Consider the following 23,901-nt stretch of genomic DNA (forward strand, 5'->3'; position numbering starts at 1 on the left):
ACTACAACAGCCTGCGTCTTCTGTCAGACCAGACTGAACCCAAGTCATCACTTTCTTCTCTTCCCTTCAGCCTTTCCTCCATGCTGCCCTGCAGCCTTCCCTGCAGCCTTCCCTGTAGCCTTCTTTCGAGGCTGTGGCTCTGGTGTTTCAGTTGTGGCAGGAGGAGGAGGAGGAGGAGGAGGAGGGGGGCTGCCTCATGTAGTTGGGTGTTTCGTGTTAGCGTGCCCTGCAGCCCCTTCTGGATTGTTTCCCCAAATAGTCGCTCACAAATGAGGCGCTGCTCCCAATCCATTTGAAGAAGCCTGCTGGCTAAGTAGCAGCTATAGGACTCTTCCGCTTCGGGGGGGCTCTTTAAAAAGCGGGTGGCCTCTTGCATGAGGCGCAGGGATGCCTCCTGTGTGACCGTCCCCTTCCTGGCCCTTTTTTTGGGAAGGTGGAGGGGAGGCACTTGGGATTCTGTCAGGCTCCTACTGGGCCCAGCCACCTCACTTGGCCCAGCCACCTCACTTGGCCCAGCCACCTCACTGGGAGCAGCCACCTCCTGCCTGACACTGGGCCCAGCCTCCTCCAGGATGATGGTGAATCCGGCCTCCTCCAGGCTGTCCATGGGCCCGGTCTCCTCCTGCCTGCCACTTTCCCCACATTCCTCCTGGATGGACTCATCCTGTGTATAAAAAAAGGACAATAGTTTTAGTATATTTTTTTGGGTTCATCAATGACACACAGTTTGCTTCTCATGACTAGCAAATTAAATGTGAATACATCTCTTTAATAAAAGAGTCTAATCAGACACCCTAATTATTTCAAGCAGGTGCCAAACATATTTAGCCACTACTGTCAATTGATATGTATACACAATTTTGAGGGCAAAATTATTTTAGACAATTATAACATCCAGTTAACATCATTAATATTAGTACAGTAAATATTTGTTAAAATAATTTACCTGACTCCAGATGGTCATATCCGGTTCATCCAGGATGGAAGACCCAGCTTGCTCCTCATCAGCCTCTGCTGGGGTGGAGGGAAGGGTGGAGGGAAGGGTGGAGGGAAGGGTTGAAAGTGATGCCCTGGCTTCAGTCTGGTCATCAAGAAAACGGAGTTGATTGTAGTACCACAGCCTGGGTACATAAACATCATCTGCTGATGCTCCTGATCTCATTGATTCCTGGATCTTCTTATGTTCCCTCTTATACATGTTCCTCAAGACCCCAATTTTCTTGAGCAATGTCTCCATTGTTGCTTCCGGGATGGTCGCCTGGACAAAGGACAGAAGTCTCTCCAGCGTTGACTTCCTCACATGCTTTGCATAATACTGTGGGTGTTTCACCTCCCACAAATTCCTCATCTCTCTATATTTAGTAATAAAAGCAGTAAGGAACTCTGGATCCTTAAATAGGGGATTCATAATGTCTGTATAAAAGATAAAGTCACAAGACAAAAAACACTTTTATTGGGTTTCTGCTAAACCCTCATCATCTTATCCCTATGTAGGCCTCATCAATCTGTCAAGCCATATAGGCCGCTTGCTACAAAGTCTTGACCAAAAGTATAAATTTTAAATTACCTTCGTTTAGTAGCGTCCCGGTCCACTATCACCTACGCACAGAACGTACGTACGACACGTGCGCAAGGCCCCTCTTTATACACTACGCATGTGTGAAACTCCGCCTGCGTCGCCCGCCCCTGATGTTCGATTTTAACTCATGTTCTCCGCCCATTTTTAGTTACGGCGCGTAGTGGGGTGAATAATGGCGGAGACACATGACATGTTAACTACCTCAGGTAGCGAAAAAAGCCCGGAGGCTGGAACGTCAACAAGATCTGTGAGGCCTAGATTTAAGGCCTCCAATATGAGTTTTGAAGAGATGGTGGAGATGGTGGCCATTCTTCAAAAAAAGGACTTTGATGGGAAGTATGGGCCGTACGCCCGGCCAAATTTGCGCAAGGCCAAAATAATGGCGAAGGTGGTGGACACTTTACAGGCTTCTTTTGGGGTACAGCGCTCCAAGGATCAACTTAGAAAAAGATGGTCTGACCTGAAACTCAGGGAGCCGGATCAGTTCAGACGGATCCGTAAAGTGTTGCAAAAAAGTAAGTACCTGTGTTTTCATCTTGTGTTGATTACCTCTTATACCGCTCCATGTGCTTTTCATTCCTATACGATTGTTTGCATAATTTGAAACGATCTTTTAATAAACATCGTTACATATCTATATATAATATATACATATATCTCTCTCTATATATATACACATAGACATATATATATATATATATATATATATATATATATATATATATATATATATATATATACATATGTATGTATGTATATATGTATGTACATACATATATAGGTAGATATATAGATAGATATAGAATTTTTTTATTTTTTTTTAATTAAATTAATATCTATTTGTAGATTTAGTTTTTGTTTGAGATTGAAGATGTATATTTAGTTATAGATATATAGAGAGAGAGAGATCCAAAGATTTTTTGATATATTTTGATATTGATATCTAGATATCGAGATATCTATCCATCTTGATATGTCTTTAGAAATTAAAATCTTGAAGTCTACTAGGAACTCTACACAAACAGACAATTTGTACACCACTTCACTACAAATGTTTGAAGATTAGTATGTACTAAAATATCTGTGTGCTAAGTATATTAATTTTTGGCTTCACATAGGGGAAAAATCACTCAGCCAACAAGAGGAACCCAGTCCCCCCCCAGCAAAAGAACATACTTGGGAAATCAGCCCAAGCCCCACTGAGGATGTGGAGGAAGGAGAGGTGGGCGACATGGGCACCCCACCAGGTGAGTGTCTGACACACCAGCTTATGGTAATCTATGCATGGCTGCCTTTTATTTTATGTAATTTTTCTACTCTATTTTAGGTGATCTGGTTGTGCTTGAGTCAAGCAACAGCGCCACCCCCGAGGATGTTGAGGAAGTATGCGACATGGGCACCCCACCAGGTCAGTGTCTGAGACACCAGCTTTATGGTAAGGTAAACTATGTGTGCATATTTCTAAACATATTTTTTTTTTCATTCCACTTTAGGTCCAAGTGACTATTTCACCACAGACAGTGCCCAACGGCTAATTGCTCAAATAATGGCCTGGAATGGGGAGATCGATCAAATGCGGAATCGGCTGGATCGTATGCAGCAGGAAATGAAGGACATGATTGATGTTTTGTGTCGAATCTAAATGCCCTTTTTTAAACCCCAAAACATCGATCATGTCCTTCATTTCCTGGTTTGATGACCCCATTCTGGGCCTTCTCTTTATTATTTTTTGTTAAATTATATGCCTGTTTAACAACATTTAAAAAAGGAGGCCTATTTTTCAAAATAAACAAAAAAAAAAAAAAAAAAAAAGGATTTGAAAAAAGACAAAAAAAAAAAAAAAATAGGATTTTAAAAAACACCAAAAAAAAAAAAAAAAAGGATTTGAAAAAACACCAAAAAAAAAAAAAAAAAAAGGATTTGAAAAAAGACAAAAAAAAACAGGATTTTAAAAAACACCCAAAAAAAAAAAAAGGATTTGAAAAAAGACAAAAAAAAAAAAATGGATTTTAAAAAACACCCAAAAAAAAAAGGATTTGAAAAAAGACAAAAAAAAAAAAAAAAAGGATTTTAAAAAACACCCAAAAAAAAAAAAGGCCTGTTTGCTAAAATCAAAATGCCCAACAAATTTTATTTTTGATTATCTAAAAATATTTAACTCTAATTATATTATTCTAAATTTATTTAATATATCTTTATATTTTTGGCTAGGAACATTTTATACTAAATGCATAACTGAATGGATACCAAAGATTAAAAACATCTGCTTTGAATTAAATAAATGTGTGGTTTGTTATTTCAATGCTCAGTATCAGTTTGTTTATTATTGTTAATTTCAAAAAAGTGGTTTACAGTGGCAATTAGAAATTTACAAGGAAAATACAGTTGGCACTACAACTGCTCGACCATAACCTAGGAGAAAGCCCAAAAGAAAGGCAAGCAATAAATATAATTCAAGATTTCATCAAGATTGTTTTTATTTTAAATCTTTAGATATCCTGGCCCATTGCAATGGCCCCCCTACCCATAAAATAATTAACATATTGCTGTCTAACTTGTCGGGCACTTTAGGGGGCCAAGCCAGTATGGACAGTATCCAGGCCCGTAAGATTATCAACGATAAGTCCGGCCTCAGGCCCAACTGGCACCATATAATTTTGAGAATGTTTGTTTAAAAAGTTGTGCAGGATGCAGCACGATAAAATGATAAAATTAAGTTTGTATTCCGCCAAATTAATGGAGGTTTGAAACAGGCGGAACCGGCTGGCCAGAATCCCAAACGCATTCTCAACCACTCTTCTAGCTCTGGCCAGCCGGAAATTAAAAACCCTCCTCTCCGGGGTGAGGGTTCTTTGGGGGAATGGCCTCATGAGGTGCTTGCTCAGAGCGAAGGCTTCATCGGCAATGAAGACAAAGGGGAGTCCTTCCACGTTATCCGCATCAGGTGGCAATCCCAGGCCACCACTCTGGAGACGCTGGCAGAACTCCGTCTGGGCAAATACTCCTCCATCCGACATCCGGCCATTCTTCCCCACGTCCACATATAGAAATTCATAGTGTGCCGACACCACCGCCATTAAAACTATACTGTGGAACCCCTTTTAATTAAAATAGTATGACCCCGAATGGGGTGGTGGCACAATGTGGACATGTTTCCCATCTATAGCCCCTCCACAATTGGGAAAGTCCCAACGGGTGGCAAAATGGGATGCCACGGTCTGCCATTCCTGTGGCGTTGAAGGAAACTGGGGAATCAAACAAGAAAACAAAAATCAGTAATTTTGAATCGAACATGGCAAGAAAATTATACAATTAAAAACATTATTCCACAGCATCAGTATAACATTAAATAATGTATATCTTCTGGAAGAAATAATATTGAAAGGCACACTTATCAGATTGCTCACCCCCTCTGATGGAACATTGATTACATTTTAGGGGGTGGTGAAATTACCAAAAAATATTAATTTTAGGACACACAGGGATTTATGGACTAAAAAGGCTACAAGACTGCAGTTGTTCCACTCTGCAAGTGCAGTTGCTCCCCAGCTTTAAGTAAATGAGGTAAGGTAAAAAGGCTTTCATGTTGCAAGGAGTACACAACCACCACATGCAAGGGCAATTAATGAAAACACTTTGTGGCTTGTATATGATTTGATGATGGAAATCAGCAGAGCTTCTGCTCATTTACTAAAGCACTGGAGCAAATGCACTTGTAGAGTGCACATGCATTTTGCAAAGTGCAACATATATTTGCTTTTTAAAAATCAACACCACAGAAGATTGTAGCAAATTATTATTGGGGGGGGGGGGGGTTGAAATCAAGCTAATTATAAGCACACTATTTGGATAGAGTTTAGGGGAAACAAAATACAATGCAGCTGACTAAATACATTCAAACTGAGAAGACAAGGTGAATATGTGACCAGCATTGTATGCTGGAGAGGTTATTGAAGGCAAATATACATGCATGACAAAAAAGAACATGAAACAAATCAAGCATGCGTGAGAAGAAAAAGGGGACATTCACACTATATTACAATGATGGTAAGTAGTGTTTGAGCTAAGAAATACATTACATTATCAAAGAATAAATAAAAGAACATGTGATGCTAATAAAAGAAAAAATTCTTACCTTAATATAGTCCTTCTGCAGGACCTGGATGATAGCAGAACAGGTCTCTGGGATAATGATCCCCAGAGCCTGGGGGGAGATGCCTGTCGAGAACTTGAGGTCCTGCAGGCTTCTCCCCGTCGCCAAGTACCGCAACGTGGCAACTAGCCTCTGCTCCGGAGTGATGGCTTGCCTCATGCAGGTATCCTGCCTGCTGATATAGGGGGTCAGCAAAGCCACCAAACGATCAAAAACGGGGTCCGTCATCCGGAGAAAGTTCCTGAAATCCTCAGGATTATTCTCACGGATCTCACGGAGCAATGGCATGTGACAGAACTGGTCACGCTGGCGCAACCAATTCTTGGTCCATGAACTCCTCCTCGCCCTGTTCATGGACTGGTCTTGGTCTGAAGAATAAACTACAGCACCAAGCACATACAATGCACGAGCTCGACGACAAGTACGTACAGGTAACATGGCTTCAAAACGGTCGGCTGGTCAGAACGCACTTAACAGAACGCACTGAAGAACAGCAAGGCCTGTGAAGAACGACCTGAAAATCAGGAACGAGCGGACAATAAAACAAAGATTTCTCAATGCCAACTGACCAAACGCACTGAAAAGCAGATACAAACCTCACAAGCACAGACTGAACAACAGTTAAAACGAACTGAAAAATACGAGTCTCACAAGCGCGAATCGTCTCTCACCAAACTTCTACTAACACGAGATAAACACGAGATTAGCAGAAGGAGCCCAAAGGGTGTCGTACGGGCTATTGAACTTCCGTTTTATAGTCTCGCCGGACTTGATGTACGTCACCGCGTACTAGGCTGTCAAACTTTTGTGTGGTCGTGTGTAGGCAAGTCCGTTCGTTAGAAAGTCTGCCGCAAGTCCGCCGAAAGTCCGCAGGAAGTCTGTCGGACCGGCTGTCGGACTTTTGTAGATGAAAAGTCCGACCGTGTGTACGCGGCATAAGTTTTAGTGTAATTTGTGTTCTACTTTTTTTTAATAAACTCTTGCTAATTTAAAAAAAAAGTATTCCAAGATATTTTCCGGTCAACTGGCAGATATAATCTCACCAACGTTTTTGGCATTTGCCCCAGGTATTTATCCAGTTGAACTGCCTGAAACGGCATAATAACATTTAATTAAAATAAGACGAGTCGCAATTGTATATGCTATTTTTTTTTTATTTGCAATTTTTTTCCCCATGAAGTTGAGGTACCCTTTAAGGTTTTTCAATGGTGCAGTGCTAGTTTTCCATTTTACCTATTATATAATTATCTTTGTCTTTCACCAGTGATATCAGTTTATTGACATAGGGGGCATTCTGCATTTGCTTGCATACATTTTGTTTTCCATTTTTACACTCATATTTTGTTTTTAAGTAGCTAGTGTAGTTTTAGTGACCACCTAGTTTACTTATCTCTTGCTAAACCCATAACACCTGCAATATTGCATTGGCACTTACTGTTACTATTGGAACTATAAACCTTTTTGTGGTCCTGGACTGACCGGACAGTGGAAAACAGGGATCTGTCTAGAAAAGTACCTACAGTATTTATATGTTAGTTATTCTGCTTACTTCAGGGCTGAAACTTTAGTTGAAAGTGTACTTTTCCAAGTTAAAAAACCACAATGAGCTCTGAACTGTTTTAGATGTGCAAACCATCAGTGGGCACCTTTAATTACTTAGTGCTGCAATCTTTACTCTTTTCTTTCTTCCAAATGCTTATTTTCACTTCATTGTAAATGTATGCATTTACTAATCATTGTCTGGAGCATTCTATTTAAATAATACATTTGTATGTTTAAAATGAACAGATTTAACTTATTCTCTATAAAAAGGCAAAGAACAGTTGTAATTTGCAAAGTACAACAATAGCTAAATGTGTATGTATAGCCAAAACTGTTTTTTTTTTGTTGAGCCAAACCGGTGGTGGGCCGCTGCAGCAAGCTTCCTGTAAGAATGTAATGCAAGAAGAAAAGAGGGGGAGTCCTTAGCTGACCTCAAAGAAACAACCAGGCATTTTTGATATGCTAGCCATTAAGTGTTCATGACCACTCACCAGCGTCTACAAAAGGATCTTTGACTGTGGGGGCAAACACAGATCTGGTGAGATGACTTCTCTCTACTGCCATCTCTAAATGTAACTCTTCATCTTCACTGTGCATCCAGTGTTGAGGTTGATGTACCAATGTCTGTTTCAAGAGAAGACGGCCCCAACAGTTGCAGCCAGAAGAGATGTCCTACAAGCCTGAGCAAAAAATGAAGACTCCAAAACTACGAATGACATCCTCTGCACAGCCTCCCAAAGTCACAGTGGAACCTTCTGATAGAGAAACATAGAAACACACAGTGAAAACCATTAAATGTCAGATCTGATTTACCATGGAATTAATGTGTGATTCAAGAGGGAACTGTGGTAGCAGAGCCTGATAAGATGAGGAAGGCCTCTTACTTGGGGCTCCTGATAGAGTAGACAGGTAGCGCAGGAGTGCAGAGTGGCACGAGTGCATAATGGTCTTGCTAGCTGCAGGGCTGGACAGGATCTCCCAGTCAAGCAGCTGATGGTCATCAGTGAATCACAGCAAAACAGAGATGCCAGGTAGCAGTCGATGAACAGTAGGCAGGAACAGGCTGGCACTGGAGACAGCAAGCAGGTGAACCACAGGCAAGTAGCAGGCAGATAGCAGGCAGATGGAGAATAGGCACCAGTTGGTAACAGCCAGATGCTTGCAGCTTGGAAATCCAGTAATGACTGAAACATAGACAGGGTCAGATGAGCCGTCTCATACGCAGGCAGACAAATCAGGTACAGTTGCGGAGGCTTTAGCGAAGTCACAGTACAGGCCAGGTCAGTAACAAATCAACAGAGTAGCAGTAATCTGCACAGGCAGAAGCAAGGTCAGGGACAAGCTGGGGTCAATACAGACAGAGTCCAGGAATAGTCAAGGTAAGCTGGGTCAATAACTGGAGACAGATGCAGAGTAACAAGTTAGCATGGGAACGCTGTAGACAAGACAGCACTGATCCTGAGTACTGACCCAGTTTAATATTTCATTTGGCGCCAACATCTATCATGGGATATACATTCGCACGCCAATGCTCACATCTATGAGCATTCCTTTGCACACTTGCACACATACGTGTGCGCGAATGCGCACACTCGTGAGCACGAGCACGTGCACATTTCATAGGTGCATGTGAAGAGCTGTGAACAGGAATCTGCCCGAGGGAGCCATTTTGTCTGCTGACATGCCTTTCCTGACAGCGATTTACTAAAACTGGAGCATGCAAAATTTGGTGCAGCTCTGCATAGAAACCAATCAGCTTCCAGGTTTTATTGTCAAAGCTTAATTGAACAAGCTGAAGTTAGAAGCTGATTGGCTCATGCACAGCTGCACCAGATTCTGAGTGCTCCTGTTTTAGTAAATTTCTCTAAATGCGTCTAGAAGGATAGTATCAGAATGTCAGAGTGGTGAGAGATTTATTGGCCACTCCGATGTGCTTATTTGGCTGTATCTATTATTGCTGTCTTCTGTGGAGATCAGAAGAAAGGGGATTGTACCACCATTTATTATGGGATTACAAGATTACAAATACCCTCCCTAGGAAAGTGAGCACTCCTACAAGTTATCCAAGGGCCCCAAAACCTGTAGAAAATAGTAGTTAACTTCCAACTGGGTAGTGACTGTTAGGTACCTGGTAGTTGACCCCGACTTGTAGGAGAAGACCCCTCTTACAACGCTGGTTCAGGAGCCACTGGAGTGGGAACAGTGGTCTCGTGAGCACAGTGGGTAGGAGTGCCTGGTGAAGGTTTTGCAGAGGCCGCCATGGAAGCTGAGTAGAGATCCTTCAGGGATGGCTGAGCTGCAGATGCTGGCAGGCAGAAGAGGATCAGCAGACTGGCAGGTAGAAGATACTGGAGCAGCGACACCTGGAGCTGGATGAGAAGGCCGGGATGCAGCAACACAAGGCAACAGGCAAAAGGCAGCGTCAGACAGTCCGGTTTGGCAGGAGATCAGGCAGATGATTACAAATGGGTAATAACAGAGTAGTCAGGCAAGCAGGAGTTCGGCAACAGGTCACAAGGAGATAGCAGAGTCAGGCAGGCCGGGTCGAATAGCAATCAGCAGGCAGATACAGGAACACAGGTGCAGAGCTGCAGACGAACAGCACCGCATGAGTGCAGCTGACACACTTTTAAAGGCACCTTGTCGCCAAACAGTGCTAATGCGCACAGGCGCACGCACGCGTGCATGGGAGCACGCCGGTGCACACCAGTGAGTGAATTCTGCTGTATAACCCTGGACAGACCCTGTGTGCGCATGCGCGCACGCATATTCCTCTGAAAGGCACCAGCACGTCCCTGACAGTGACTTAGGTAGGGCCCCTTGTTCACAGGTTGGTCACCCTTGTATCTGCTTTGTTGTCATCCCTAGATTTCTAGTACTAGTATTGACTGAACTTCTTTTTTAGGGCTTTTCTATTTCTATAGTTTCATGTGTTGGTGCTTCCCAGATTAAAGTCATCACTGGGCAGTACATAAGGACCCATCTATCCAGCAGCTCCTCTTCCCTACACAGTCTGATCTTGCTGCCCCCCCCCCCCTTTCAAAATGTAGCCTTGCTGTTATGTATATCCCCCCCCTCCACAAACTTGTCTGCCTCCTTTTTCTTTCTCATCATTCAGTCTCTCTCAATTCACTATAATCTGGTATTATTGTCTCTTCTCTCTCCCTCTTCCACACTTCAGTCTGGCCACCTCCTACCCACCCACTACCCTCCAATCCAGTCTCTTTTTTATGTCTCCACACAATCTTGTACAATGCCTTCTCTTCTCTCCTTCCACAGTTGATCTTGCTGCTTCTCTCGCCCTTTCTACAAACCAGCCTTGTAGCCTTCCCCACAACGTGTTCTCACTAGCTAATTTCTGTACCTCCTCCAAGAACAGGTCTTGCTTCTTCCTTTCCTCGCTCACCCAAATTTCTTCTGCCTCCTTTTCTTCCTTGTCCACTACACAGTTGTGCTGATACCTTTCTTTGCTCACTTCACAATATTGCAATGTCATCCTGCTGCCCCTTTCTCTCTTACCAATGCCACAATCCCATCCTGCTTTCTTTTCTGCTTTCTCCTCTATTATGTGATCTCACCACATATTTTTTCTTTTTCCCTCCATTATCTAACTGTCTTACTGCCTGTGCTCTTTCTGTGTGAAAATTGGAATACAAATATTAAGGGATTTATAAATATATAGGTTGCCAGAAAGAACTTGGGGTCACACTTTTTTTTTAATTCAACTAGCAAAAGGGTGCCCATTCAGCAATTAGATGATCTTATTCACTTAACGATTTTTACCTGATTCTTTCAATGCAAGAAGACCAACACTTCTGCTAGAAAGACACAAATGTAATGTGGGCCTAAAAAACACTACTTACCCAGGAGATATAGTCACAAAAATCCATTAACAGGAATATGACTTCAACAGCACCTACTGATTTGTTATAGACTGACCTATGTACAGTTTTTAAAGACCAAATTATTGGTAGATTGGTGGATGCTAGCACCATCAGAGTGCTCACTTGTGTGTGGGTGCAGTGTGGTGCTGCGGTAATAATTCACATACAGTCCAATTGCAATCAGTATAACTTGTATTGTAGCAAAGGCAGAATTTTTATTGCAGAAAGGGCAGAACTTGTTTTGTAGTCAAGGCAAATAGTTCACAATAAACCCAGTGGGAGAGGACCCAGCTGGGAGCACTCACAAATACCAACAGCATATTGTGGAACAGGTATTAACCTAATTAACAGTGTCTGTTTGGACAGACATGAAGATGTTCAAGGCAATTGTGAACCCTACGCTTTCCCTTCTCATCTGGAACCTCTCCCTGATGCTAATAATGTCCCTGACAGAAGGGGAACCTATCCCTACACTACTCTTACGCGAATGTGCACCAAAACCTAGGAAGCAGGGTCTCAAAATAGACTCTGCTGACTCAAGATAGCCACCAACAGTCAACTGGATGCAGCGCAGCCAAACCAGAATGCTGAGTTTCCCCTGACTTCCTCTCCAAGCTGTGATGCCTCTCTGTTCGGGTGCCACCTACAGTGAAGGAAGCAGACTGCAACTGCCTACATACTACTCATAATTTTAAGAACAAAAAGTCTCTCAAGAAAAAGAAAAATTCAACAGGGGTAAAGTACAGACATCTGGAGGTGCCTCCACCAACCTAAAACCTTGAATACCCTGCTTGTGTGGTAGAAACCTTATCCATTCTTATAGCCATAGGTCAGGTGCCTGGGTACAGTGGGTAGTGTTGGATCTTGCTACTGCCATCAGTTTCATCATGATAGTTTGCCTCAATGGGCAATAGGGATGTGCAGGAGGTGGGATGGGGGAAACAAAGTTCAGTACTAGGAAGTGGTAAAGCTTTACCTGTCTGAATAGCCATGGATTTGTTTTGGAAGCTGTGACAGAAACAGTCGCGTTAAACCTGCAAGAGATTATTTTATATGAAAATTCTCTTTAAGGAAGTATAATTCTGTATAATTCTTTTCACATTTGTTTTCATGAAACACATTGTGAATAACTTATTCAGCCTTGATGTTAGCTTTGTTATGTTTCTTTTACATTCCTTTTACAGGCACAATTCATCCATCTTCAATTTGTTAAATCATGAAGTAATTTAGGTCCTTTGTGCGCTGTGTTATGGTCAGTTGAGCTATTGATATTTAGCCACAAAAGTTAATATTTTTTATATAACATGCCAGAAAACCCATTAATGAAGCAAAATATCACAGGAAGTTTCCATAACGAGCAATCTCCATGCGTATTACCAAAGAGATTAGACATGGATTGTAAATATCGCTTCAGAGCATTTGGTTGCTATGGAAACATTAAAGATGTAAAATAATTCTTAAAAATAATCATACTGTGATATGTTTGAAAATTTTGTCAGTCATCTCTAAACAGAACATGTTACTTTCCCTCAATCAGAGATACCTCTATAGGGAGCAGACCTTGGTGCCATATGTAGACTTGTCATACTACTATATAGTTAATGAAAGATTGTGGCCTGTGCTAATCCCATTACAAAGGTGCCTTACCAGCTTAGACCAGCTGTAATGGTAGATCTATTCTCTCACCAATAAGGATGATCCAGTGATTGTAATCAAGAATCACTGCACTGCCAAAGCTTTCCTAACTTCTATGCCTGACATTTTACCCACAACATGCATACAGCCAGAGATGGCCCCATTCTCTATTGAGAAAGGAGAATTATCTGCTACTGGATTCAGAGATTTTCCATTAAATAAGCACCTACTATTGCCTCTAAGACTGCCTTTACACTCTGTACTTATAGGAAATGATAGATAAATCAACTGAATATTCATATCTGGTGTGTATGTTCGTTCACTGCCCATAGTGTCGTTTCAAGTCTTTGTGACACAAGTCCATAGCAACCAATGAGATTTTAGTTAACTGTGGTCAGATCTGTGCAGGTGTTTTCTTTTGCTCATGATTATTGCTATTTTGCTTATGTGTTGCAAAAAATACAGGGTTCAATATTGAGTTGGCCCACCATTTGCATCTATAACAGCTCCACCAAGAGTCGCTATTTTAGCAAATAAGAGTTGGCAAATCTGCAGGATAGAGTAGGACTGGCCAGAGAGGGATCACTTTGACGCAGTTGGCCAGCTTGACATGTATTGCAATATATGGTAACTAAGAAACCCCATTTTATAAGCAAGAGTTTGCTATAGGAAAGAGTTAACAAGTGGTAACACCTATCTCACATGAGTTTCTCATGTGTTGTATGTATGAAGCTATTTGGACTCAAGCATTCATTTTCCTATTTTCACTGCATGGTGCAGGTCGATAACTATAATAGTGTAATGGTATGGGGAATATTTTCTTGGAACACCTTGAGCACCTTAGTACCTTAGTCTCAGAGTGAGAGTAATGAGAGGATGGAAACTTTGTGGTGGTTAAAACTCTGAAAAACAAGTCCATGCATTATTATAAGGCAGTATATCTTGGCCTCTGGTGAAACCCAAGATAAGTTAACAGACAAATATCAAAACATTATAAAAACCATATGATAGAGGTATGAGTCTTAGGGGTTCAGTTTTCAAAAAATTGCTTAAAGCATGTCTCAGCATTCAGGCAAGAGTCACTAATAATTCTAGTGATGTTTGTTATATGTGTAAAGCCTCAGTTTACAGTATACTGTATTTGTTTCCCTTGCCATGAGAAAAAGTCTTCAAGAAGAAGGTTGTGGAGTGATTATGTAAGCCTTCTTCATTCTCCTCCCAGGTACAGAGCAGCATATTTTCCAAGCAGCTACAAATGCATCCTCTTTTTTCCTTTTTAGCTTAATTTGCTATTGCCCTGAAAAGTGGCATGGGGGAGTCAGCATAATTATTTGAGCAAACCATGAGTAACTTGATGCAGGCCTATGCTCCGGAATTTTATATCAGATGTTGAAAAAGAAAGTGCCAGGAGCATAGAGGGAGAGGACAACAGGCAGAGTAGAGCAATTGACATTGATGTTCCTGCAGCTGTAGCTTACAGTCTGTAGAATCCTAAGAGGGCTCTAACAATGAGAAGGATGGAGCTGACGGGTGGTAGACTGTACCTGGGCATCAGAAATTGTAGAAGAGGAAAGTGAGGGAGGGGCATAAAAGCAGCAAGGCAATATTTTGTCCAGGGACAGAGGCAGCTTGAGGAGTGAAGAGAGTAGCCACTGTATTCTACTAGAGGGCACTAAATACTTGTGTGATTATGTGCACTGCCACAAGGTGCAATTAAAAAAAAAAAAATACAAGCGCAAAAGACAAAGCAACAAAAGCTGCTGCAATCATTAAATGTGACTAATGTGACTAAAAAAATATATAAATGTGCTTGTGCTGCTTCAATATCTCCACTCCTTCCCCTTCAACATACCATATTTTTCGCTCCATAAGATGCACTTTTTTCCCCCAAAAAATGGGGGAAAGTGCCTGTGCATCTTATGGAGCGAATATTCAGCAGGAGTCGCCGCCGTTGCTCGCTCCATGCACACACATGGGACACACCACCTACTCGGTCTGCCATGTCTCACTCCAGCTAACCAGAAGCCGGCCCTACCCAAGGCAATGCCGTGTTGCTTCCAATTGCGGCGCCGCTAGCCCAACGTGGGGTGACATGAGGGTCCACTGTTACCAATCACTGCCATTCCCATGACGTTTCTGGGGACACCTTCCTCCAGAGCTGCTGCGAGCCATTGGGGGAAGAGGAAGGCAGGGTCAACTGCCAGAATGATTGGCGTGGGCAGTGAGATGAAGAAGTTGCGTGTGTGTTTATAATGCTGAAATATATGGTATGTATATTATGGGAGTATTTATGTGGAGATAATGCTAGGTGCTTAGATAGATGGGACGAGACACAGTTAAGTACACTGCTTCTCACCTTCTTTTCTTACTATTTAAATATCTTTGCTTGTATTATGACAGTGGTGTGTGCATACTGTGCTATATATCCATAGGAACATGGGAGACACATGGGAGATCTACACTGTATGGGCTTATCGCTCCTCAGATTATACTCAAATAAAGACTGGTGTATCTTTATTTATTATAGGAATATATACCACTGGCTAACGTACTGTCCACTGGCTAATGTACATTTCATTTGCCAGGCTTCTGTATGGGTCAGAATATTTTTTTTCTTGTTTTCCTCCTCTAAAACCTAGGTGCATCTTATGGTCAGGTGCGTCTTATGGAGCGAAAAATACGGTAGATTTCCTCAACAGCAACATAGATAACAACAAATCAAATAAAACATTGATTGTGAATTTATCCACACTCCTCTATACACAGGTGGGGTGGTTCTGTACTCCTCCTCTAGGTAAATCTACTTTGTTAATCAATACAAAAAAAATATAAAAGTGAAATGTGCTTAACAAATTGGTACTAAGAAACGATTTCAATATATAAATAAATAGTAAAGAATGACTATATTCAAATGAATATTCATTATAGTGTGGTTCCCCAGTGAAATATTCAGAAAAAAAAATAATAAGTAGTTTCTGTTCTTATTAAACAATTTTAAACATATTACACAATTGGCCGCTATTCCCTTTTTCTTTGGTAAGCTTTAATCCAGCACCACTCTAAAGGGGAGCTATAGCCAACAGAAGGATTCAGGTGGAAGATCGCTCCTGGCCATATGAGACACATTGAGGATTACCTTATACATGCTTTGTTGACCTGTACTTGCAACAGGTCCATTATCAAGGTGAGCATGCATTGCACCTGGTGATGGGGCACTATTCGTATTGAGGTGGAGCACAGAGTTTTTCTTGAGAGCGATTGAATTGAAGATAAAGATAACATCACCTTATTTGGACTGATTAATGGGAACTTATATTTTCTGTTATTCTTTTTATTTATTTATTTATTTTTTTATCATTTCACTGGTGGAACCGACTATATTGAATATTCATTTGAATATAGTTATTCTTTACTATTTATTCATATATTGAAATAATTTCTTAGTACTAATTTTTTAAGCACATTGCACTTTGATTATTTTTTTGTATTGATTACCAAAGTAGATTTACCTAGTGGAGGAGTACAGAAACACCCCACCTATAGAGGAGTGTGGATACATTCACAATCCATGTTTTATTTGATTTGTTATTGTTTATGGTGTTGTTGAGGAAATCTTTGTTGAAGAGGGAAGGAGTGGAGATATTGAAGCAGCGCAAGCACATTTGTATATTTTACTAGAGGCCACTGCCACATAAGTGCAGGTCACTGCTATCCACATAGCTCTGTACCTTTTTTAAAGGTTCTAAAGCATAAACATTTTTACCTTAATGCATTCCCTGCATTAAAAAAATGTTTCGGTAGTAATATCTCCCCCTCACCACCCCCAAAAGTAATATCACCCCCTCACCACCTTTACCAAAAAAAATTACTTTACAATCACTTTAATATACTGTATCTACTGCCAACAACACCACAGTGGTTTGCATCCTCTGTCTGCAGGGTATCAAACATGATAAATGTACCAGCCAGTTGGGTACTATTCACATGAGAAGACACATGATTCTTCACCAGAAAGCAGCACATTAATGATACTGGTCAGCACCAAAAAAGGCCACATTCCTCCTCCTTGCTCCTCCTTTTCAATGTCCCCCCATTGTCAAAAGATTCTCCATCTGCAATCATTCCAACCTCTGTGGCCTTTAGTACGGCTGCTATAAATGGCGCAGACAGGTGGAAAGTGCAGGCATAGCCAGGCTCTCCTTGACAAGTGCTTGTGACAGCCCCTTAGTTTTATTAACCCTTGCTGCACTTGAAGATTATGGCGATAGGGGTGGGTATGGCGGAGGATGATTTCAACTATAAGAAGAAGAATCAGTACAAGGGGCACATCCTACTGAATGTAAGTTATGTCCCTTGTGCTGATTTTTCTGGTTTAAATTTTAGTTAAACTTAGAAGGGGAGATGTCTGGATAGTGGTGATCTTTTATGGAATTATCATCCATCTGCTTTTTTAAATGATTGCCAGTGTTCTGGGCAGTGAAGAGTTATTCAGTGGGGACAGTGTGGGTTTAAGTAGAGTGATAAAGATAGAAAGGAGATGATGAGGACTGGGTGAGAGGACAGTAATGAGAGTTATGAAATATATCTGTTTAGCAGCAATGAGAGCGGAATTATATTTTAGGAGAGCAAATTTATACAGAGCGAAGTCTTGAAGACATTTCATTTTACACCACAGATGCTCAAGAATACAACTATGTCTTTAGAAACTTCTGGTGTCGTCTGTTTACTAGGACTGTTGTAATCGGGGCCTAATTCTGTGTGCAGTGAAGGAAAAGAAGTATGTCCAGGGATGATGACAGAGAGCTGTTGAAGATAGAAGTGGCCAGGTCAGGGCAAGAAAAGGGAAAGATTTTGTCATAGAGGGAACCTATAGCACCATAGAGAAGAGAAGGGTTAAAGTTGCAAGCTAACTGTTTTCTGCATGGGATATTGCGGTTGAAGACTAGGAAAGTGGTAAATGGATAAGGCTGTAATCAAAAGAGTGAAGGAGGTGTTGGAAAGGTTGCAAGGGGTGCAGAGGCAGGAGGATACAAGGTCAAGGGTGTTGTTATCAAAATGAGTAGGAGTGTGTGTCAAAAGATGAGAAGCTGAGAGGTAGTAGGGGTGTCAACATTAACAGGGATGCTAAAGTCACCAAGAATGATCATAGGTATTTCAGTGGAGAGAAAGATGGGTAACCAGGCAGAGGGCAGCTGTAGAGACAGAGTAAGATTCCTGATGGGGATTGCGGTTGCTGTCAGAGGACAGTGCTGGGTAGGGGAAATCCAAAGTTAAGCCACGTACACACGACCGGATTTTTCAATGGGAAATGTGTGATGACAGGCTGTTGCTGGAAAATCTGACCGTCTGTACGCTCCATCGGATTTTCTGCAGACAAATGTTGGATGGCAGGTTTTACATTTTTCTGCGGACAAATGTCTTTTGTCGGATTTTCCAAAAGCAAAGTACAAACACGCATGCTCAGAAGCAAGGATGAGCCAGAAGGGGTCAGTCTTGTAAACTAGCACTCGTAAAGGAGAATTAACATTTGTGACGTGGCAAATTATGAAGTCTCGAAATGCAGCGCACATTCTCTTCTTCTTTAATGGGATAATAATGAAGCTGCTTTGCTGGTGATACTGATGGAGTTATTGCAAACGGATTTTCAAAGGCTTTTATTTTCTAGTGATATCAAGAATAATATTATTATGCTTTTTTTGGGGGCAAGTTACCACAACACCATTATCCCGTAGTTTTTAAGATCAAAGATACAACTATGTTGGTGTCCCTTGTCAATTTTACTTTGTATTTTTTAAAATGTAACTGCCTACTCATTTGAAGTAAAACACATAGCCAAGTATTATTTGCCGCAATTTTTATTGTGCGTTAAAAAAAGAAAACAAATAAAATCTGCCAATAGAACTTAACCAAAAAGTGCATTCTATGCATCCAAAAATATAGAAAATATACCAAATCAAATCATTATTCAACCATAAATAATAAAAAATAAAATAACAATGCGGTCAACAATGCCAAGAGTTGGTGAAAGCAGGGGTCCGTCTTCCAGGGATAATTCCGGAAATCATCTGGATTATTCTCCTGGAGCTCCCGCAGCAAAGGCATATGACATAATTGGTCACGATTAATAAAGCAACCAATTTTTGGTCCAAGAACTCCTACTCCTCCTGTTCCTGGACTGGACTTGGGTCAAAGCAAAAAACTCCAAGGCCAATAATAAATAACACGCTATCTCCTCCGATTCCGCAACATGTCTGGTTGACAAACTGTTGTTCAGAAACTAACTGAAAAACACGAAATGAAAAGCGCGAACAGAAAAGCGATAAATGAAAAGCATGAAATGAAAAGCACGAAATAAAAAGCACGAACTGAAAAGCATGAAATAAAAAGCGTGAAATGAAAAGCGCGAATCAAACTTCTACTAACACGGAATTAGCAGAAGGAACCCAAAGGATGTCGCTAAAGAGCTGAAAAACCACATAGTACGTCACTATGTTCGTGTTTGTTGGCCGACAATTCCTTACTGTTTGTATGCAAGACAAAATTCAGGCACACGCCTTCGGACAAAAGTTAGAGGTTTTGTCTGCGGAAAATCTGATCGTGTGTACGAGGCTTTAGATCAGGGGTCTCAAACTGGCGGCCCTCCAGCTGTTGCAAAACCCATCATCCCTCTGCCTGTGGGAGTCATGCTTGTAACTGTCAGCCTTGCAATGCCTCATGGGACTTGTAGTTTTGCAACAGCTGGAGGGCCACCAGTTTGAGACCCCTGCTTTAGATAGTAAAGGGCCAGGATGAGGAGAAATAGCCCCAGAAGTTAGGCGATTCAGAAGAATGATGAAAGTAATATGGGAGCAATATTTACAACGTATATGAATGCACCTGTGCCTGCACCTCCTAGAAGTTATGACAGCATGTGGGTTCAGAATTAGCAAATGGTAATGAGTGCAGTAATAGGGTGAGAGCAGGGTTGAAAGTGATACATTTAAGTTGTAGGGTGGAGTAGAGGGGTAAAGTAGCAAGAATTTAAAGAGAGAGGACACTACTGAAAAAGGGAGAAGTAGAAAAAGCATATTACAGAGATTAGCCACCAGATTTGGAAAGAAAGCTGGACAGGGAAAACCCAAATTAACTTTCAGCCTGGCGGGAGTTAAGCAATATTGTTTGTCCTTCTTGTCTCTGAGTTAATTTAATTCCCGCCAGCAAAAGATTGAGAGCAGGTTCTCTATTTTTTGGTTGGAAAAAGTTCCTATCCAAAAATGCGTTAGTCTGTATGCAATTCGGACATGCAGAAAATCACGCATGCTCAGAATCAAGTATGAGGCAGAAGCGCATGGTCTGGTAAAACTAGCAATCGTAATGGAGATAGCACATTTGTCATGCAGTAAATTTTTGGATCTTTTAATGCAGCGCATTCTTTTGTTCTTTATAATGCTAGAATAATGAATTTGTTTTTCTGCTGATATTCACATACGATATTCACAGAAATAAGTTCTGACAAACGTATTTCTTTATTATTTCTCGTGATCTCCTGAATAATGTTTTTTGTTTTTAAAGCCAGATCTCCATAATAATGTTTAGAATTATTTTTTATAGTCATCTTTTTTTTTTTTTTATCAAGATCTCCTGTTTTTTTGATTTGATATTTTTAAATTATTTTATAGTGATCTCCATATTTTTTTTGTGTCAAGTTTCCACAACAACATTATTATCTATTTTTAAAGCTCAAGGAGGTTTGTTGGTGTCCCTTGTTAATTAGACATTGTATTTTTGAAATGTACCTGCCTACTGTCCTATTTGAAGAAAAACACATAGGCAAGTATTTTCATACAAAAAAATCTCCATTTATTCTGGCTCATAACAAAATAAAGAGGAAGGCAATGCTTGAGAAACTGCTTGAATTTGCGAAGCCTTTGTACCCCAGGGCACACATCAACTCTTTGTAAATAAAAATTGGTAGCCTGAGAAGTCCATATAATAGGGAGCACAATCTGGTCCAGGACTCCCAGAGATCAGTAACAGCAGCAGATGACATATATGTCCCCAGGCTGTGGTACTACCACAGCCTGCGTCTTATGTCAGAACAGACTGAACCCAGGCCATCACTTTCTTGTCTTCCCTGCAGCCTTCCCATCATGCTTCCCTGCAGCCTTCCTTGCAGCCTTCCTTGGAGACTGTGGCTCTGAAGGTGGACTTGTGGCAGGAGGAGGAGGAGGATGGGCGAGTGTGCATAAGTGCATGTTATCAGTCATTTGGTCCCTCAACCCCTTATGAAGGGCCTGAAAAATAATCTTCTCACAGATGAGGCGTTGGCCCTCCTCCATTTGCTGCAATTTTGCAGCTACATAGCAGCCATAGGCCTTTTCAGCATCGGGGGGTGTTTTCAGGGCCGCATTAGCCTCCTTAATGAGGCCCAGTGCTGACTCCTCCATGTTACTTCCCTTCTTGGCCCTTTTTGTTGTAAGGAGAAGGGGAGGCACCTGGGATTGGGTGAGGCTACTGGGCATGGCCACCTCCTGGCTGACACTTACCCCCCTCTCCTGTCTGCCACATTCCAGAGCCTTGTCCTGGCTAAGGTCTTCCTGTGTATGAAAAAGGGACATAGTTTTAGTTTTTGGTTCATCATTCACACACAATTTTCAGCTCATGACTGTTGCAAATTGAATGTTAATAAATAGAAAAGACTATTATTCTGATTCTGAGCCCAGCATTTTTCATTCTTGTCACAATCATTTTGTCCCCTACTGTCTATTGGTATGTAAAACACTTTTTGTTAAATCATTCATTTGTTATAAATAATAACATCTAGTTAACAACAATAATTTTCGGACAATAAATATGTTAAAAAATACTATACCTGGCTCCAGCTGGGCTCCTCAACTACTTCCAGGATGGGAGGCCCAGGTTGGTCCTCGAAAGCCTCAGCTGGGGTTGAGGGAAGGGTGGATGGAAGTGTAGAAAGTGATTCCCTGGCTTCAATCTGGTCTTCCAGAAACCGCATCCTGTTGTACTACCACAGACTGGGTACATACACATCCTTTGCTGCCACTCCTGATTTCATGGAAGCCTGGACCTTATTAAGCTCCTTCCTATACGTGCTTCTCAAGCTACCAATTTTCTTATCCACAAACTCGATGTCTGCATCGGGGACCCACGTCTTCACAAATTGCAGCAGTTTTTCCAGCGATGTCTTCCTAGCTGGTTTATTTGATATAAGTGGTTTTTAACCTCCTACAAATTTCTCATATCCCTGTATCTGTCTATGAACTGGCCCATGACAGCCTTTGAATTGTTTCATATTTGCTGCAAGACAAAACACAAGACAAAAACACTAATATCAGGCTAAACTCTCCTAATCTTATCCCAATATAGGCTTCAATCTCGAATCAGTATAGGCCACTGATGTCCCAAGTTAAAATGTTACCTTCGTTCTCACGATTGGCTCTTCCTCCACTCACAGATCGTACATATGAAACACACGTGTTAGCTTTATATACACTGCGCATGCCCAAAACTCCGTCCGCGTCGCCCATCCCTGACGTTCTTTTTAGAATATTCCCCGCCCCTTCTCTTTCATCGCAGTAGGAGAGGAACATGGTGGAGACACAGCAGGTGCGTAATAGCAGTAACGAGGAGGAAAGCCTGAAGCCAGAAACGTCACGGTCCCGCAGGAGATTTAAGGCCTCAAATATGGCCTTTATAGAGATGGTGGAGATGGTGGACCTTACCTAAACCCAAATGTGAGAAAGGCCAAGATCATGTCTAAAGTTGTGAAGAGTCTGCACAGGAATTTTGGGGTACGACCATCCAAGGAGCAATTGAGGAAACACTGGTGAGACCTGAAATTGAGGGAGCAGGATCAGTACAGAAGGATCAAGAAAGTGCTTCTAAAAAGTATGGTAAGGTAAGGTACCTGGTAGTTGAGCCTGACTGGTAGAAGAAGACCTCTCTTACAGCGCTGGTTCAGGAGCCACTGGAGTGGAAACAGTGGTCTCTTGAGCACAGTGGGTAGGAGTGCCTGGTGAAGGTTCTTGCAGAGGCTGGCACAGGAGCTGAGAGGAAGTCCTCCTGGAATGGCTGAGCTGCAGATGCTGGCAGGCTGGAGAGGATCAGCAGGCAGGCAGGCAGGTGTAGCAGCAGCAGAACCTAGAGCTGGATGAGCAGACTGGGAAGCAGCATCACAGGACACAGGCAAAAGCAGAATCAGACAGTTCGTTTGGCAGGAGATCAGGCAGGTATAGGCAGGTGAATAATCACAGAGTAGTCAGGCAGGCAGGTGTTTGGCAACGGGTCACAAGAGGTTAAGCAAAGTCAGGCAAGCCGGGTCAGATTGGAGATAGCAGGAAGGTCAAACATAGCCGGGTCAATAACAGAAATAACAACAGCAGGCAGATTCAGGAACACAGGTGCAGAGCTGCAGATGAACAGCACCTCATGGGTGCAACTGACATGCAACCGCCGGCGCCCCCAGTGGGGAATTCAACTGTAACGCCCTGGACAGGCCCCGCGTGTGCACACGCGCATGCATATTCACCTGACGGGCACCGGTGTCTTGCCAAGAAAGTTCCCTCGGCGGATAAGTTCCTCCCCTGTACTGCGCAGGCGCAGCGCCTGCGCAGTACCAACTACTGTCAGCCGCCGGAGATAGCCGAAGCTCAAACGCTTCAATCAGCTGTACACGGCGCCTGCGCTCTGGGTCCAGATTCCTTCCCCACCATCCAAGTGGACCTAGAGGGGGAATCTAAAAGAGCCGAGCGCAGCGAGGCCATGCCCGAAGCATGGCGAGCGAAGCGAGCCCGCGAGGGGCCCTCTTACAGGCGCCGTGTACAGCTGATTTTCAGCTGTTCCGCTTCGGCTATTTCCGCTGGATCGTACTGCGCATGCGCAGTACAGTGAGAAACTTATCCGCCGAGCGGAACTTATTCGGCAGAACACCGGCACGTCCCTGACATTGCCCCCTCCCAACGGGCAGCCTCCGGATGCCCAGGTAACTCTTTTTTTCAGGGTGGGCAGAAAAATAAGCATGGATTAAACGTTTAGCGTGGATATTGCTGTCAGGTTCCCATAAATTATTTTCTGGACCATACCCCTTGCATTTTATCAAAAACTGTACT

This window comes from Aquarana catesbeiana, linkage group LG03, assembly GCF_042186555.1.
Source record: "Aquarana catesbeiana isolate 2022-GZ linkage group LG03, ASM4218655v1, whole genome shotgun sequence".
Classification (NCBI taxonomy): Eukaryota; Metazoa; Chordata; class Amphibia; order Anura; family Ranidae; genus Aquarana; species Aquarana catesbeiana.